At 38.0% G+C, this 19,589-nt stretch overlaps 1 long non-coding RNA gene across 1 annotated transcript; it reads left to right on the top strand.

The window, feature by feature from the left end:
* Positions 1-209: 209 nt before the first annotated feature.
* On the top strand, positions 210-16,372 carry LOC129425963 (uncharacterized). The gene is made up of 4 exons (XR_012370111.1): positions 210-275; positions 978-1,016; positions 1,222-1,328; positions 14,645-16,372. It is a non-coding gene; the product is annotated as an uncharacterized lncRNA (long non-coding RNA).
* Positions 16,373-19,589: the final 3,217 nt, after the last annotated feature.

The raw sequence follows: 19,589 nt of genomic DNA on the forward strand, positions 1-19,589 counted from the left end.
ATCTATATAATCTGAAATTTAAAATATTTAATGTTTCCAGATGCTTAAATAGGTTATAAATTAGTAGAGTAATATAAACGTCTAATAACGCTTATATGTATCACCACTGTCCGTTTTCAGCGCTGGATATATTTATTTTGATATATTTATATAATCTAATATTTTATATTGTGATGTATATTTTTAAAAACAAATTGGCGCGCAAGACGAACCGCGCATGCGCATGAAGAAACGTTCCAGATACAGTCCACGCGGTGAGAGCCAAACCGCGTTAGGTAAGTGTGTATATTATTTATCTTTCTTTATTTTCTTTGAAAAGTATGACCTAGCTAATATGGCATAAAGTGAGTAACGTTAAACGTTTTAGCATCGATTGACCAGTCACTCTTTTTTCCATCATATGTGTCGGATTGTGTTTGTTTATGGGTCTGGCTAGTGGCAAACTGTGAAGTTACTGACCAATACCTGGTCTGAAATAAAAATATTTTGTTTTCCCAAAGACGAGGGCAGACGACAAGCATGAATAACCGCTGTGTGGACGTTATTTGTAAATGTGGTAACTTAGTTGACACGCTTTTGCAATGATTAGAACTTGCAACTCAAGTTTACTTACATGTTTAACGTTATTTCGCTTCTCATCGAAAATAATCTACACTACAGGGACTTTGATAATGTTACTTTTATTTATTCTTTGTGGAAGTTAGTTCAGTACTACTGTGCAGTACTTGTAACAGAAACAGTGTTGCTGTTTCTGTATGTTTGTGAATAGTAAACAATGTTTGCAGTATATCTGTAAACCATACTGTATAAGCAGTAACTTATACATGTAAGTTAACAATGCACAGTAGGCTATACACAATACTGCAGCAGCAGCAGTATAAGGCATGTTACTGCTTATATAATAGATATTGTTAGTATAAAATACAGCATGGCATGTGGCTCTTGAATATGTTTGTAATATTACTTTTCTCCCCCAGTAACATCTTTGAAGGTTTCATGAAATTCAGTCTGGCTCGGTATGCTGAGAATAATTCTTAAAAAAATGTAAAATAACTAGTTAAATCTGTTAAAGATGTATTTACCTGTTGTCTGCATAATTTTTCATAAGTCCAAGATTGAACACATTGTGTACCATTTTAGAGGTCTGCTATAAGTGATGTGGGATTAAGATGGGAATAATGCAGCCTGCAAAGTGCTAAATTATAATTTATTTTGTTTCAGATCCGCTTGGTAGCAATGGTCCAGGTGATGCTGTAAGGAAGGTTTTGCAAGTTGCCCCATACAATGGATCGAAAGGGAAAGAAATACCTTTGGCACTGTGATTATTCGTAAGTGTTTCAAAAGTTTCTGTAACTCGACTGATATTGCTTCTACAGGGAGTGCAGAATTATTAGCCAAGATGTATTTTTGAGGATTACTTTTGTTATTGTACAACTACAGTGCACTTGGTCAATTCAAAATGTTAACAAACCCTCAAACCTGAACATTTAAGTACTAGGGGTGGAATTTTGCCTTTCTTGGGAGAATGTTTCTATGTACACCATTGTTGGGCAGCTGTTGGTGTGCAGAATTGTTAGGCAACTCAGGGCTCCAAACTGCGACTGAAATGGTCGCATTTGCGACCAAATATATTTATTTCCGAGTGAAATTTCTGTCAAGGTCGCCATTGGCGACAATACAAATTTACTCCCTTTGATTGTAAAATTTGCATTATATGTGCATGTTTTATAACCAGTAGCCTATCGCTTCATTTGTTTTGTTAACTTCATGAAATGAGATGCGTTGTGTGAACGTCACCCCTCGTTCAGACAGCCAGTGACGTTATTGCTGTGTGTCGCTTGTCTCTTTCAATGAGGCGTTTCTAAATCTGCTTGTCATAAACAAATGAGTACCATCCACGCCAGTAACTGACGAGAGAAGGATGACGTGAACTCCACTGCTTTGTTCTCAATGGTAGTCGCTCCCGAAAGTCGCTCGACCTTTGCATAAAGTAAAACTTTTCTTAACTTTCTCGCGTCGCTGGACACGCGCATACGGTCGCCAACGGTCACTTTCACTCGTGTCGCCGGAAGTCGCCAGGTTTCCATTGAAATGAATGAGATTGCGTCGCTCTGCTACTGCTATCAAAAAGCAGGCTCCAGCAGCTGTGCCAGAACGAGCGCGGGAGAGAACGCCAGAGACACAGGGATTCATCTTTCCACATCAGTCAATGAACACCGTGCCGAAAGACATTTCAAAACGTCCTGGATTTTAGACTATTTGAACGACAAAGATGCTAAACGGAGCGTTTTTTTGTGCGCATACGTGCACACACTCAAGCCCAATGCGCGTTTTAAAAATCACGCAAACACATGATTTCTTTGGGCTTGACAGGAGATACGCACAAATGATCTTGTAATGCCACAGTCTCTGCAAGTATACTCATAAAAACAGACATTTATAAGTGAGCAGTTGAACAGATGTGTCAGTAGCTACGTTTACATGGACACATTTTGCCTCCATCGGATTAAAATCCTTCCGATTAAAGGAGCGGTGAATCAAAAACTCAATTTTAACTTGATAATTTGTTATATAAGAGGTCATCAACTTAAATGAACATCCTGCAAGTTTCAGAACTGAAAACGTCCGTGCTACTGAAATATAACCGTTTTTGGCACCAAGCCAGCTAAACACTCCAGTGAGGAATTCGGAAATCTATGACGTCAAAGTAGAATTGAAACACCTCCCCATAACCGAACGGACAAGTCTACTTTTGTAGCCCCGCCCACAGCTTCGCGTGACACACGTGTGTCTCAACGAGTAAACATGTCTTTAAAGATTGACAAATGTAACCAAAATGACTTTTAAATACATTTTTTCTGAGAGACTTTTATTTTGACACGGTGATCTGTTATGATACCATGGAAACGCATTTTCGGTTGTGGAAGAACCGCGTGGGAACAACACAGAAGCTAAATACTTCAATTCGGAGGCTTGGAACTTAACATTAGCAATATGCTTGGATAAAGTTTGCTTTTGAAGAAGTTCCAGCTCGTGTGGGAAGCGTTTGTTAACGTTGTGGACACGGATTCATTTGTAAAGAAGTCGATGCTGGATTTGCAGAGAGACTGTGATTAAAAGCACCACTTATATTGGATCTGACAACAATGACACAGCAGTATAATACACAGTAAGACATTTTACTTTATTTAAGTTACTGCGTTTCACTATTGCTTTGTTAGAAGAGATCGCTTGATATGTCCTGTTGTAACATCCGTGTCTAAACACGTTTGTTTGACTGTTTTAATTTACTAAAAACATTAAACGATTAATAAAGGTACAACACTTAACAATACGACTGTAATTTAAAGGTAGAAATATACAAAGTTAGTTATAAGGAAGGATTTATCAGCCGCAGTTTAGATTCTGATGCCCGTTTACTGTGTTGTATACGGTAATTTAGGCGAATTGTGTTTGAAAGGTCAAACACTCAACAAAGCTTATTTTTTATTATATAACTGTGGTATTTAACATTACGTGAATGTAAAAGCAACCTCACAAGCACAATAGAAATATACAAAGTTATTGAAAAGGATTTATTAGCCGCAGTTTAGATTCTGATGCACGCTTACTGTGTTTTATACGGTAATTTAGTCACGTCGAGTTTTGTTTCTACTTAAATATACGTATTGTCATTTATGTGTATCATCTTTAGTAGAGGTCGACCGATATGCTTTTTCTCTGGCCGATGCCGATTTTTTAGAAATTGGGGCAGCCGATGGCCGATATGTTTGGCCGATTTTCTATATGTACATAATAATCAAAATGTTCTCATCATTATTAGCAGATATTTTAAATGCAAAAATGTCACTATTTAAGTCAAAGTATTTAAAAATATATGACTGGTCTTTCTGAAGAGTTTTACAACCTCCTCTGCACCATGCATTTATCAGACACAGATATTACCTGACACTCTGCTGTCATCATCTTTGATCAGTTTTTTACCATGGCTTTTATTGCTTTGTAGGATAAAATCCTTATTTGGTAGACCTGATAAAATATTTATTCATCATAAAGTTAACATAGTAAATGGTTTTTAGTTGAGACTGTTATTTAGGGCAAATCTTTCTAAACACATTTACATTCTCATTTCTGAGACGCTATAAGTGACTGATTGTGCTGACAGTGACGTCTTGTGAGTTTAGTGTTGGGACAGATCTGTTGTTTCAACCGTTCATTCAAACAAATCCGTTCAAAGGAGTCAGTTTGCGAATCGGACGCGCTGTGTTCTAATCCAGGCTGAGCAGCGCAAAACTGTAAACAAAGTCTTACTGTAACAACACGAAAAACATTTCCTTTGTGGATATGATTTGGTCTTCCGACCTTTCGCCATCGAGTCAGTTTTGTTTTGAGTAATAAAAGCAGGGAGACAGAAAGCATGCACGCGCGGCTCTTCTCTCTCTGTCACGCAAACAAAACTCATCATCACTCATTAATCACATGAAATGAGCCTAATCTTTGCACGGACTATGCACCGCGAGACATAAGCCTGTCGCGCTGTTGTACTGGCTGCTTAATTCGCGCGATCCACCATCATTTAGTAAAGCTGTTTGTGAACAAGGCATGGCTGCACACACACGAGACGGGAGCGAGCTGCCTGCAGCAAGAGGCAGCGTCACGAGTTCTACAACAGCGCTTAGGTGCCCGCAGATGCGCCTGCCTATTAATCGGCCTAGTTTTGCAGCAAAATCGGCCAAAGCCGATTTTTTAAAATATGCCAAAAATCGGCCAATTAATCGGCCGGCCGATAAATCGGTCGACCTCTAATCTTTAGCACCCAGAATCTTTTGTGGCTCAAACATATTTGTGTTCGGCAGTTATTTTTATCACATTAATGCTTTTAAAACATTTCCCTACATGTAATGACGGGGAATGAAGCTGTCCAATCATAGCAGTGGGTGTTTACGTTCAGGTCTTCAATGTGGCCCGCCCCTTCAAACGAACCATTTCTCAAGACAGACACTAATCCATGTTACAAAATAGCGTATTACTTATTGCTTTTATGTTTTTGAATGTAAAAACCAAGCACTTAATAATGTGATCGGATTGATGTGCGTGTTTATATGACACAAGATTTACATCAGATTTGATCATTTGACATGCGCACATTGCACAAATATAGTTTCACGCTGTTTCAAGATTTGCTTTGTGCCTCAGCTGATTATAAAGCAGCAGCAAAAACACCCATTCACGTGTGCCCAAAAAGCGTATTTTACTTCACGCAGTGCTGCAGAGACCGTTCGCGAGAGCGAGTCCAAACACACGCGTTTGTGGATCAGAGAATAAATCATGGACTGACCGGACAACGCTGTCTTGTATCACTTTATGGGGAATTGGAAGGATAATAGGAACAAGATTAACAAGACAAATCACTTCTTGTGACTTCCTTCAACAAAACAAACTCAAATATTTGCGTCACATGTCATTACGGCAATTCTACGTCATTGCACATGTGAACATGCTCAACACTCCCGTCCTGCAGGTGTCGGAAATGCGCCTTTCAGTGGGTTTACCAACCGCCATTAAAAAAAGAAAAGATGGCACATGCGCAGAGCGTCCCAGTTTCAGTTATCCATCCGGTCAAGTGTATACATGTCCTTTTGAGCGGATTACAAAAGGTATAAACCACCCCTAACAAGCGGATTAGATTTTTAATCAGATTGCCACTTTTTAGTCCGATTGAGGTGTTTACATGGAGCATTTTTATTCCGATTGATCATTTAAACGGATTACAAATGTCCATGTAAACGCAGCTAGTGTAAAGATCAGTGCTTCTCCGTTCTTAAAGGGACAGTTCATCTTATAAGAAAAGCTTATGTTTGAGTCGTTATGTAAATCAGACTACAGAAGACAAAAGGAAAATCACTTTTATAGCTTTAAAAAGATCAATTATATTTAATTTATAGAATGAAAACAGTGCTGTATTAATTTGATACTGTTTCTCTACCTAATCAATACTGTTAGATCTTACTTTATTTGTAAATTTGTTCTTTTCTATTTTATGTTTGTAATTTCTTGATTTGTTCTTATTTAATTTTCCAACATCACTTTTTTGCTTATCTGAAAATTATTCAACTCATGACTCAAAAACCATAATGCAATTAATTTAACCAGTACTATATTGTAAAATTAAGTAATTTTAAAATACATGTACTGTAGGCATTCAGGTCCACCCTATTCCAAGGCCAACTTAAAATTGTATGGCCTTGTGACTGATGGTCAGATTATGGCAAAATAAAATTATTGCAGATGTCAAATGGTAAGGGAATGCTACTTGTTACAGCTTTCCACATGTATTAACCCATTTAATTAAACATGGTTTTGGATAACCTACTAGTCAAATGTTTACATTTAAAATTTACAACCTATATTGTCCGTCAGAATTAAATAATTGAAATAATGGTCATAATGTATTTTTTTGCATTTGTTATGTGGTGTGCATTTTGTTTCTGCGCGTGCAGGGGTGTGGGGGGATGTTGGGTTCCTTCCTCATTTTTTGTCCTTGGCCAATCACATGCCTTAAGAATAAACAAGTTAAGTTACCCCTTATGAGGCCATAATATTTATTCTGGGAGAGTCCCCCACCTCCCGGCCCCATCAGAGGCCACGTCGCCCCTCGAGCACCCTTTTCACCCCTGACCATTTTCATGCCTGCTCAAAGTAAGTGCATTGTTATCTGGCTCTTAAAAAAATTATTTGGCGCCTGTTTTTTTCCCCTATAAGAGCCAATGGCTCCTTAATTGATTTTTTTTGTTTGGAGCCCTGCAACTAAATGAAAAACAAAGATTTTGCCATCTCACTTGTTTTTTTTTCGCCTGTTGGAGTGAGAGTGGTGAACAAACTCTACATTTGCAGAAAAGTTAATAAAACAATAAAAAAATAAAAAAAAATATAAACTCAGTGACCAATATAGCCACCCTTCTTTTCGATAACAGTCACAAGCCTTCCGTTCGCGGATTCAGTCGGTTTCTTGGTCTGGTCTGAACCAATATTTTGTGCGGCCGCAGCCACGGCCTCCCGGACACTGTTTGGAGAGGTGTGCTGTTTGCCTTCGCTGTGGGTGTCCTGCTTGAGAGGGGATCGAGATATCTCGGTGGGGTTTGGGTCGGGTGAAGAGGGGGCCATGTCATTGGTTTTTCGTCTTTGGGGCATTTGCTGGCCGGCCATGCAGTGGAGTGCTTTGGTGTATGTGGTGGAGCGTTGTCTTGCAGGATAATCAGTCTTCTTGAGTGATGCAGACTTTTTCCTGTGCCGCTGCTTGAAGAAAGTGTCTTCTACATTACAGGCAGGCAGGCACAGACAAGTATTATTAAAGATAAGCTTGTTGGACCTTTTTGGGTTGAAAATGGAAATAAAAAACAACTCTCAGACCTACTGCCAATTTTTGGAGGGCGCTTTCTTCAAGCAGTGGTGCAGGAGAGAGGTCTGCATCTTTCCAGAGGACTTTTTTGTGCGGGACGGCGCTTCATCGCATGCATCGGGGTGCTCCACTGCATGACTGGCATGTGGAGGCCTTGGAGATGAAGAACTGGTTGCGTGGCCCCCTTCTTCACCTGACTTGGACCCTGTTGAGAACTTTTGATCCCTTCTTGGGCAGGACGTTTGCAGTGGGGGTGGACGGTGCACCTCTCTGGGCAGTGTCTGGGAGGCTGTGGTTGTGGCTGCACAGGGTGTTGGTTCGGACCAGATCAAGAAACTGACTGAATCCGTGAATGGAAGCATTGTGACTGTTATCGAAAAGAAGGGTGGCTGTGTTGGACACTGAGTTTATATATTTTTTGTTGTTTTATTAATTTTTTTTGTAGATGTAGAGTTTGTTTATAATTCTCACTTTAACAGGTGAAAAAAAACAAGTGAGATGGTAAAATCTTTGTTTTTCATTTAGTTGCCTGGTAGTTCTGCACACTGATAGTTGCCTGGTGGTGATGTACATAGAAATATTATCTTGGGGGGGCCAAAGTTTCACTTTTACTACTTAAAGGGACACTTCACCCATTTGCATTAATCTTTGTATAGTTAGAACCCTAGTCATGTTTTTGAATGGTCGTGCATAATTTCCTCAGTTGCTGCTGAAACAGGAGAAATATATATTTCAGTGTTGCACTTCCTTCTTTCAATGATGTAAAAATCATCATTTTGCATCATTGAAAGAAGGAAGTCCAATATCTTTGTTGAGCGGGTGAGACTACAAACAGCCCTTTTCTCAGTCAAATTGGCACCAAATTCGAAATGTATGTTACATTTCGACTACAAATATGAGACACTTTCAATGAAGATTAATGTTTCTGTGGGTGAAATGCTCCTTTAAGTGTTCCGGTTTGAGGGTTTGTTGGCATTTTGAGTTGACCAGGAGCGCTGTGGTTGTACAATAACAAAAGTAATCCTCAAAAATACAACTTGCCTAATAATTCTGCACTCCCGGTATAGGGCTTATTCGCAAACACTGGAAGTAGCTAACCGCGGCCATCTTGTTGACATGACATCTGTCCTGCCCCTAGCCGCACGTAGATTTGAGTTGAGGGGAGCTTCATCTCGTCGGTATCAAGAGAAGATAAGCTTGATTGGTGTGGAACCATATCAAATAGACCCAATAGCCTTAAGTAAAGATCCGTCCTTATTGCCAGGCGTAACTTATCTGGATATTTATAACTATATCGTTCATACAGTATCCGCATACATCATACAAGCACTGAAGGGCCGTTCACATTATAACGATAACTATATTATCGTCCACATCACCAAACAATACGTTTATGCTAATTCGCTCACGGCACTCGCGCAAATCACTTGCCTTTAATATTGCTTGTATGTCCTCAACACGCTGCGTTTCGCATAACTCTAAACAGTGAATATAATAGTTTGTGTAATCTCTTACCTTTTGGCATAACAGTTAGTTAATGTAATAGATTAAAAAACATTACGTCAATTTTCACAGCAACTGCAGGTAATCTAATGTTATAGACCTCAATGAGCTTCACTGTCATTTTAAGTGCTCGTGCACTTGAAGTTCAATTCATTGTATCTGCATTGTTATAGTTTTGGTGGGAGCTCCGCTATTCTCTTTAAAGCAACACCAAAGAGTTTTTTTTACCTTAAAATAACACTTCCAAAACAGTTTCAGTCGTTCATCCACTCTAAACAGGGTGAACAGCACTTTCACATTCGCTTTGCAGCCCTCTATCGGCCAAAACCGCACTAAAGAAGTTTCCAACCGTCGGGTAGCGGTCCTGTAGTCCGAGTGAATACTACAAAAACTTGCTTTACGGCAGACCTACAATCCAATCAGAGCCAGCTATGCCTCAGTATTTATGACAGTGGGTAATGGACAATTACGCTTCTAACCTGTAGGGGGAGCAAAGAGCCAAAACTCTTTGGTGTTGCTTTAATATAAAACGATTTTCAAAACTATATTTTTCATAGTTATCGTTATAATGTGAACGACCCTTAATTCCCTACCTAGTATCAATGCCAGACCTATGTTCATAAAGTCATTAATCCTAATTTAATAACTGTCTCAATTTATGGCAGCTTATTTGAAAGAGCAGTTTCAGCCACTGCTTACAGCTAACCATATGTGATTAAATGATGGGGACAGACTTTGCTGTGAGGCATATATCCCTAACGTTACCTGTGGTAAAATGATGGGGACAGACTTTGCTGTTGGGAGTCTCTCCTTCTCTGGTTCAACTCCTCTGTCTCCTTCCTTTCATGTTTTCTGACAGTCTGTATCGCATAAAAACTAATTCCGGGGTTCTTTTTGCTGTTGTTAGAACAGCCGTGTATTACACCACACACCATCGCGCGGTTTTAAAAAATTACATCGATAATACCATGCATAATACCCACGCTGCCTCGCTTGTCAATTGACAGACTGACAGTTCTATGTCAACAATATGGCCGCCGCGAACATTGATGACGTAGATCGAATAACTCCTATACAAGTTCATTTAACAAACATTTTTTTTTATGTTTCTGTAAAGCTCAGAGGTAGAGCATTGCATTAGCAATGCAAAAGGTCATTGGTTCGAAACTCTAAGAACACATACTGAAAAAATACATAATACCTAGTAATGCACTGTAAGTCGCTTAAGATAATAGCGTTTGCCGAATGCGTCAATGTAATGTTATAATCAATTATACCACATGGCTGTTGAATGCTTCTGATTAACAAATGTTTCACAGGTATGCATTATTTTTCGATAAATGCACACCTGACCTGTCAAATGTAACCACCCAAGCAATGTCTTTTGTAACCGTGGCATAAGAGGAATAATTGACTCTGATCCTTTGAGTTATTTAAAAATAATGCACACTCAGCTTCGTGACGTGCCGCATTACCACCTTGAGTGTGCATTATTTTGAATAATCCAGCTGCCCGTCATCAATTATTTCTTACGTATGCAACCATTATTTCTGTTTCTGATCGGCTTTTAGAATTAGTAGGAAAGGCTAATCTAATGATTTGAGCAGTCGATCAAATATTTGTGACAGGAAAAATCTGGCACAACATTCACCTGCAGAAACACTATTTAAACACTTTGGGGCAGTTTCCTGGACAGGGTTTGGATTAATCCAGTTATATTAGGATATTATATTAGGCCTTAGTTATATTAGGATTAGAGCTGGGCATGGATTGATCTAGATTAATCTCATACAAAATAAAAGTAATTTTTTGCAAAATATGAGTTTGTGCTGTGTGTAAATATTATGTATATGTAAACACACACACATACATATATGTACATTTAAGAAATGTTTTATTTATATATAATTTTTTTATTTATATATAATATAGAATATATAAAAATATAAATAAATATACGGTCTTGTTCAAAATAATAGCAGTACAATGTGACTAACCAGAGTAATCAGGGTTTTTAGTGTATTTTTTTGTTGCTGCGTGGCAAACAAGTTACCAGTAGGTTCAGTAGATTCTCAGAAAACAAACAAGACCCGGCATTCATGGTGTGCGCGCTCTTGGGGCTGTGCAGTTGGGGTTTTGGTTGAAGGGGGTGTGTTCAAAAAAATAGCAGTGTCTACCTTTGACTGTACAAACTCAAAACTATTTTGTACAAACATTTTTTTTCCTGTAATCCTGTGAATCACTAAACTAATATTTAGTTGTATGACCACAGTTTTTTAAAACTGCTTGACATCTGTGTGGCATGGAGTCAACCAACTTGTGGCACCTCTCAGCTGTTATTCCACTCCATGATTCTTTAACAACATTCCACAATTCATTCACATTTCTTGGTTTTGCTTCAGAAACAGCATTTTTGATATCACCCCACAAGTTGTCAATTGGATTAAGGTCTGGAGATTGGGCTGGCCACTCCATAACATTAATTATTTTGGTTTGGAACCAAGACTTTGCCCGTTTACTAGTGTGTTTTGGGTCATTGTCTTGTTGAAACAACCATTTCAAGGGCATGTCCTCTTCAGCATAGGGCAACATGACCTCTTCAAGTATTTTAACATATGCAAACTGATCCATGATCCCTGGTATGCGATAAATAGGCCCAACACCATAGTAGGAGAAACATGCCCATATCATGATGCTTGCACCTCCATGCTTCACTGTCTTCACTGTGTACTGTTGCTTGAATTCAGAGTTTGGGGGTCGTCTCACAAACTGCCTGTGGCCCTTGGACCCAAAAAGAACAATTTTACTCTCATCAGTCCACAAAATGTTCCTCCATTTCTCTTTAGGCCAGTTGATGTTTTTTTTGGCAAATTGTAACCTCTTCTGCACATGCCTTTTTTTTAACAGAGGGACTTTGTGGGGGATTCTTGAAAATAGATTAGCTTCACACAGACGTCTTCTAACTGTCACAGTACTTACAGGTAACTCCAGACTGTCTTTGATCATCCTGGAGGTGATCATTGGCTGAGCCTTTGCCATTCTGGTTATTCTTCTATCCATTTTGATGGTTGTCTTCCGTTTTCTTCCACGTCTCTCTGGTTTTGCTCTCCATTTTAAGGCATTGGAGATCATTTTAGCTGAACAGCCTATCATTTTTTGCACCTCTTTATAGGTTTTCCCCTCTCCAATCACCTTTTTAATCAAAGTACACTGTTCTTCTGAACAATGTCTTGAACGACCCATTTTCCTCAGCTTTCAAATGCATGTTCAACAAGTGTTGGCTTCATCCTTAAATAGGGGCCACCTGATTCACACCTGTTTCTTCACAAAATTGATGACCTTTAGTGATTGAATGCCACACTGCTATTTTTTTGAACACACCCCTTTCAACTAATTCAACTACTTGCCCAATTGCACAGCCTTAAGAGCGTGCATATCATGAATGCTGGGTCTCATTTGTTGTCTGAGAATTTACTGAACCTACTGGTAACTTGTTTGCCACGTAGCAATAAAAAAATATACTAAAAACCTTGATTATTCTGGTTAGTCACATTGTACTGCTATTATTTTGAACAAGACTGTATATACACTTGTAAATGTTTCTTAAATACATATATGAATGTGTGTGTATTTATTTAAACATAATTATTACACACAGCACAAGCTCATATATTATTCAGAGAATGGCTTTTGTTTTGCATGTGATTGATCTAGATTAATCTATGCCCAGCTTAGGATATTAGTAGTTTTTTACAAACATACCTTACAAAAACCAGTACTGGGGTGAATCTTAAGACAAAACATGTTAAAATATATCAGTGCAAGATGTTTTTAAATTAAAGGTATTGCGGAGGATTTTCTTTTTCCGGGTGGATCATCAAGACTATTGGTCCTCCTAGTTGTCAATCAGGAGTGTTTCGCAATTGCATTTTTTTAAAAAGTGAAGAAGTCGTTTCTTTTCAAAAATTTGAGAAAATCCTCCGCTACACCTTTAAGGCAGCTCAAACATGCATTTTAGTCTGGGACTTATTTGGTCTGGGACTATTCTGGATGGGCCCTGTCTGGGAAACTGTGTGTTTATACATGTCAAAGACAATTAAGAAACAAGCATAAGTACTAAAGTAAACGATAACAAACATATCATCATTAGTAAACGCCAACCCCATTCTCTTCTATTGTTACAGTTGTACAAATGACAGCGCATCATTTTATATCATTCTATACCAGTTTGTTTTACAAACTATATCAGCACGCTGCTATAAAGCCAAATCACACAACTACTAGAGCAATATTAAACATTAGTTTGACTCATTAGTGCCAAACTACTTGCTTCTGCTATGGATTCCTGATACGGATGAGTTTTTATTGCATGTGACAGGAAAGAGGGAAGAGCGTGACACAAAAAATACTATTCTGTATGCACTTGTTTATCCTAGTACTTTCGCACTTGTTTTAAGTGTCTGACATGAATTTACACACAAACCCTGTTTTCACGGACAGGACTTGGGGCTAGTCCTAGACCAGCGTTTCCCGGCCCTGGTCCTCGGGCGCGCCCTCCCAGGGGGCTTTGGATGTCTCCTTGTTTAACACACCTGATTTAACTCATCAGCTTGTTAGGGGCACATGTTTACCATTTTAGAAGGAGGCTGATGAGTCGAATCGGGTAAAACCATCCAAATTGTTCATCTTGTCAAAATCCATTGTCCATTAAACATATCCTTTTAGACTGTATTACATTTACTCCTGTGAGAAATCGTTTTTACTCTGTTGATAGTTTTAAAAAGGTTTTTAATCAAGTGAGCCCAAGCATGGTTTTAAGATTTTTAGAGGAAATATACTTGAAACATCTATTTTAATCTTCCTTTGATTTAATTATACTGTATTCTCGCCATGAATATAGCCTTTGAAGCTGGTATGCCGTTAAAAAAGAAAGAAAGAAAAGAAAGTCGAATCAGGTGTTTTAGATGGGGAGGCGTCTGGGGCTTTCTGGGAGGGTGTGCCCGGGGACCAGGGTTGGGAAACACTGTCCTAGACAGTCTGCTCTGGTGGCTGCATTATCCAATCGCAAATATGTAATTGTACGGCTTCAAGCCTCCATTACTAATTTTAAAATGACCAGTGGCAAATGATAGAAATGGTAAAGCAGTTCACGGGATGGTACTGGTGGAATATCTCTGGCGGTTGGAAAAGACTCTCAGCCAGTCAGATTCGAGAAACAGAATAAACATTTTCTATAAAAAGCTATAATCACACTTTTACTCAAGCTATATTGTGTTATTAAATGATCTATTCTGCATTTCACAAAAAGTCGAACCTGGTTGCGCCTTCATTGCAGACACCTTAAAGTATGTTCCACATCGAGGAACAAGGGTAAGTCATATTCTGACTATACAAATTAATGCAAATGGGTGAAGTGTCCCTTTAATGGCGCGCTCCGATTATTAGCATCAGTTTTAAGAAGGTTGTGGTCATGACAGTGTTGCCTTCTAAATCAGCTTCTTTTTTGTCCACAAATCAAGTGACTTTTAATAAATGAGTAAAAAATGAACAAATAAAAGAGTAAACTATTGCCCCACATACGACTTATCTCTTTTACCCAGCATTTACCTACTTCATCTCCTATACATACTTATGCCGCATCTATTATACTGTATGACTGTATGCCTTTAACACTACATGTGATGGGCCTCTTTACTAATTGCACCTTGTTTCTGTTTCCCTGTCTCATCCTCGTTCACCGAGGAAATCTGAGACGGACAGGTCCAATTCCAATTTGGAGGGATGCTCATCCCACCATTCATCCGCCTGATGCCCATCCTCATGCTGCTAAATTGATGACTGCTCACATATACTCACCGGCCACCTTATTAGGTACAGCTTACTAGTACCGGGTTGGACCCCCTTTTGCCTTCAGAACTGCCTTAATCCTTCGTGGCATAGATTCAACGAGGTACTGGAAAAATTCCTCAGAGGTTTTGGTCCATATTCACATGATACCATCATGCAGTTGCTGTAGACACGTTGGCTACACATCCATGAAGCGAATCTCCAGTTCCACCACATCCCAAAGGTGCTCTATTGGGTTGAGATCTGGTGACTGTGGAGGCCATTTAAGTACAGTGAACTCACTGTCATGTTCAAGAAACCAGTCTGAGATTATTTATTCTGCCGGAAGTAGACATCCGAAGATGGGTACACTGTGGTCATAAAGGGATGTACATGGTCAGAATCAATGCTCAGGTAGGCTGTGGCATTGACACGATGCTCAATTGGTACTAATGGGCCCAAAGCGTGCCAAGAGAATATCCCCCACACCATTACACCAGCACCAGCAGCTTGAACATTGATACAAGGCAGGATGGATCCACATTCTCATGTTGTTGACGCCAAATTCTGACCCTACCATCAGAATGTCGCAGCAGAAATCGAGACTCATCAGAGCAGGAAACGTTTTTCCAATCTTCTTTTGTCCAATTTTGGTGAGCTTGTGCGAATTGTAGCCTCGTTTTCCTATTCTTTACTGTCAGGAGTGACACCCGGTGTGGTCTTCTGCTGCTGTAGCCCATCCACCTCAAGGTTCGGCGTGTTGTGGGTTTAGAGATGCTCTTCTGCATACCTCACTTTTTTATTTTGCTTTTACCTCCATTGTACCGAACTGTGACGCCTGAATATATATATGTTTATATGTATATATGTATATATTTATATTTATATGTGTTAGTATTATATAGCATAGTATATACTAAATTCTATACTACATTACCGTAACATATGTTGTAGCTGAAATTAATAACAGGGTCTCTTTCCTCGGTTACAAACTGCACCACACTACAGCTGTAACATGTAAGATGGGAACTGCACCTCCTGGCTAAGCCTGGTTTTCTCACTGGGTTTTTATTTCTGTCTCCCTGAAGAAGTATCCCCCTTGACCAATGTTTCTGTGTGGCTTGCTTACTAGGAAACTGCTGATATTAACCTTATAACGTCTTTAGAAAATTATGTTAATACTGGTATATAGTTTGGAGTTGGAGTATATTACATACACTGTTCTATCATTGTTCTATTACTGTATGTTCATAATTTAGCTTGGTATGGAGTAATTCTTATTATATTATTTATATAAGAAATAACTCCATGTAACCTCAAATACTCCATCCTTAACTGTATTTAAAACTTTGAGGTTCTTTGCTTTTCTGTGTCGTCTTATATTCTATTACATGTACAGATGATTTGGTATGATGAACTATTGTGAAAAGCACTGTATAAATATAATTGAATTGAATTAAATTGATGTTTGTTAAACATTTTTGCAAGGATATTGTACTAAGACATAAAGTTGGTGAAATGCTCAAAAATGTTTTGTAACCTTTAAATAATGGAAAGTAAGAAAGCTGGATATTGTATTGTTTTGGATTATAAAAATTAATGTTTAAAGAATATTATATTTGTGAAAATAAAGTTTTGAAAATATTGTAAGAAACTTTTTATAACCTTTGAACACAAATGTTTAAAATGATAACTATATTGTTGATATAATTTAAAAATAACCATTAAAAGAATGTTATACAGTATGTGAATGTTGTGAAAAATGTTTTTGTAACCTTTAAATAACGTTCTAATCATGACAAGAAAACTGGACATTTTGACGTTTTAAGAATGTTAAAAATAAATGTTCTAAGAACGATGTATTATGGATGAGAAAAAAGTTAGGAAAACGTTATATGAAACGTTTTTAGAACCTTTAAATAACGTTCTAATCACGAAAAGAAAACTGGTCAATTTAACGTTTTAAGAATGTTAAAAATAAATGTTCTAAGAACGTTGTTTTATGGGTGAGAATAAAGTTAGGAAAACGTTGTATGAAACGTTTTTAGAACCTTTAAATAACGTTCTAATCACGACAAGAAAACTGGACATTTTAACGTTTTAAGAACGTTATAAATAAATGTTTTAAGAACGTTCTATAATGGGTGAAAATAAAGTTAGGAAAACGTTATATGGAACGTTTTTAGAACCTTTAAATAACGTTATAATCACGACAAGAAAACTGGACATTTTAACGTTTTAAGAACGTTATAAATAAATGTTTTAAGAACGTTCTATAATGGGTGAAAATAAAGGTAGGAAAACGTTATATGGAACGTTTTTAGAACCTTTAAATAACGTTATAATCACGACAAGAAAACTGGACATTTTAACGTTTTAAGAACGTTATAAATAAATGTTCTAAGAACGTTGTATAATGGGTGAAAATATAGTTAGGAAAACGTTATATAGAACGTTTTTAGAACCTTTAAATAACGTTATAATCACGACAAGAAAACTGGACATTTTAACGTTTAAATAACGTTCCAAAACAACGTTCCCACAACCAAAATAGAACGTTTGGAAAACGTTTTTAGAACCTAAATTTGTTAGCTGGGCAGTCCCATAGGCACTACACAGCACTAAAACTATTAATTGTTCCACTTTACACACACACATTTTATTTTTTACATTTTTCTCACCCCAGACTACTGTACTAAACAAAGTCGTAGGCTACTTGTATAGGTCATACTGTCATTCTTCAAACAATTAAATGAATACTTATCTGTGTGTATGACATCTCAAGAAAATTCACACAGAAAATATATACTTTTTATTATATAACCAGACAATGAATAAAATTCTGCTTAGGTCGTGAAGCGTCAGTGGTTCAGGAAGCCTCATTTTGCCATCACTAGTGAGAGACCACTCAATTCCAAGAACTCAAAGAACGGACTTGCGTTCTCGTGGAGATCGGTCTTGCCATGCGACCTTGGAAGAGCGAACTCAGGTCGCGAGAACATAGAACGCACTTTTGAGAATTGAGATGTGTGTGATCTTCCTGTTGGTCACTGACCTCCGGCATTGTTTTGCTGCAATGACTTCTGGGGCGTAAAGCGATTTCAGCGCGCAAGTCTGCACTCGGTGCCTGATGTCGATGAATGCATTAAACATCTGTGAAAAGAACCTCAGCCTTCGCATGGGGACTAAGGGTGGCATAATAAGACTTTTTTTAAGATGTAAAATAAAACTTTGATGTCCCCAAAGTATGTATGTGACGTTCTAGCTCAAAATATCATATCGATAATTTATTATAACATGCTAAAATTGCCACTTTGAAGTGTGACAAAAATGTGCCATTTTAGGTGAATCATTTTAAATGCAAATGATCTGATGAAATGCAAACACTGATCGCCATAATGGTGGTTTGTTTAAAGGTCACGTTCTTCCTGATACCATTTTTTAAACCCTAGTTAGTGTGAAATGTTGCTATAATAGCATAATAATAATGATAAAGCTCAAAGTTCACTGACAGGCGATATATTTTCTTCAATAGAATTCCTCTTTAAAAGCCTACAACAAACGGCCGGTTTGGACTACAGCCCTCTATTTCCTGCTTTAATGACGTCAGTAAAACAGTTCGTTGACTAAACTCCGCCCACAGGAATACGTCAGTCACCAGCTTTGGCTCAAAAGGCTCTGCTAAGCTAAGCTGCTATCGAATCACAACACACTAAACAAACTACACAATCAGAACTCGAGGGACTTCACATAACAAGAAGGACATCAGCCTGTTTTGAGGACAGTGAAAACAGCGCTATACAGATAAGTAAATTGTGTGAAAAATATGAACACATGTTATATTGCCCACTATAAACACAATCAAAGCTTCAAAATCACAGACAGAACGGGAGCTTTAAAATTAAAACTTAATTGTGCTGTTAAAGCAACACTATGTAGTTTCCGTGTAAAAATGACTTACAGCTCCCCCATGTGGTTGAAAAGCGCAACAGTGCCTGGTATCAGACACTCTTCTGCAGGCAGGGGGAGGGGCGGGGCTGTGTGCTCTACCCTCCACCGCCACTTTCAGAGTGTGCTTGTAGCAGCTAGGAGGCTGCTCAGGTTGCAGCAACAGTACAATTTGTCCAGTTAAAAGTTGTTCTATCACTGAAATAATTTTAGAGACATTATTTAAAGGTAAAAAAACTACATATTGTTGCTTTAATTATTTTCTCTCTCTCTCTTTGCGCTAAAATGGCAGTGCCATGATTGGATAGTGCAGATTAAGGGGCGGTATTATCCCCTTTTGACATCACAATTGGAGCCAAATTTCAATGACATATTTTTCGACATGCTTGCAGAGAATGGTTTACCAAAACTAAGTTACTGGGTTGATCTTTTTCACATTTTCTAGGATTATAGAAGCACTGGGGACCCAATTATAGCACTTAAACATGGAAACAATCAGATTTTCATGATATGTCCCCATTAAAATCTCATAACTTCTTTTAATTTAATGTAATGTTTAAGCCTACCAATATGGCAGCACGGTGGCTTCACAATTGTGACGTCATGTACAATCCAGTAATTTATATAGATCAGTTTATAGCACACATATATCTCAGAGATGTCTATTTGATATCTGTTTTTTTATTGTTTCCTCATCTGCAGACTGCTTTCTGGCAGATGTCATGTAGACATACTGAAGATGTCTGATTTGGAAAAAAAAACAGACCTTTGCGAGATGTTTTTACACATCAGATCTCCAGATCTTTAGCAAACATCTTATAGACGTACCTTTACTATCTGGGCATTAATATCACCACTTAATGTCTGTCATGTTTAACAACATACTGTAAAACATTATTATTATTGATTTGTT

Source organism: Misgurnus anguillicaudatus, chromosome 6 (genome assembly GCF_027580225.2).
Source record: "Misgurnus anguillicaudatus chromosome 6, ASM2758022v2, whole genome shotgun sequence".
Classification (NCBI taxonomy): domain Eukaryota; kingdom Metazoa; phylum Chordata; class Actinopteri; order Cypriniformes; family Cobitidae; genus Misgurnus; species Misgurnus anguillicaudatus.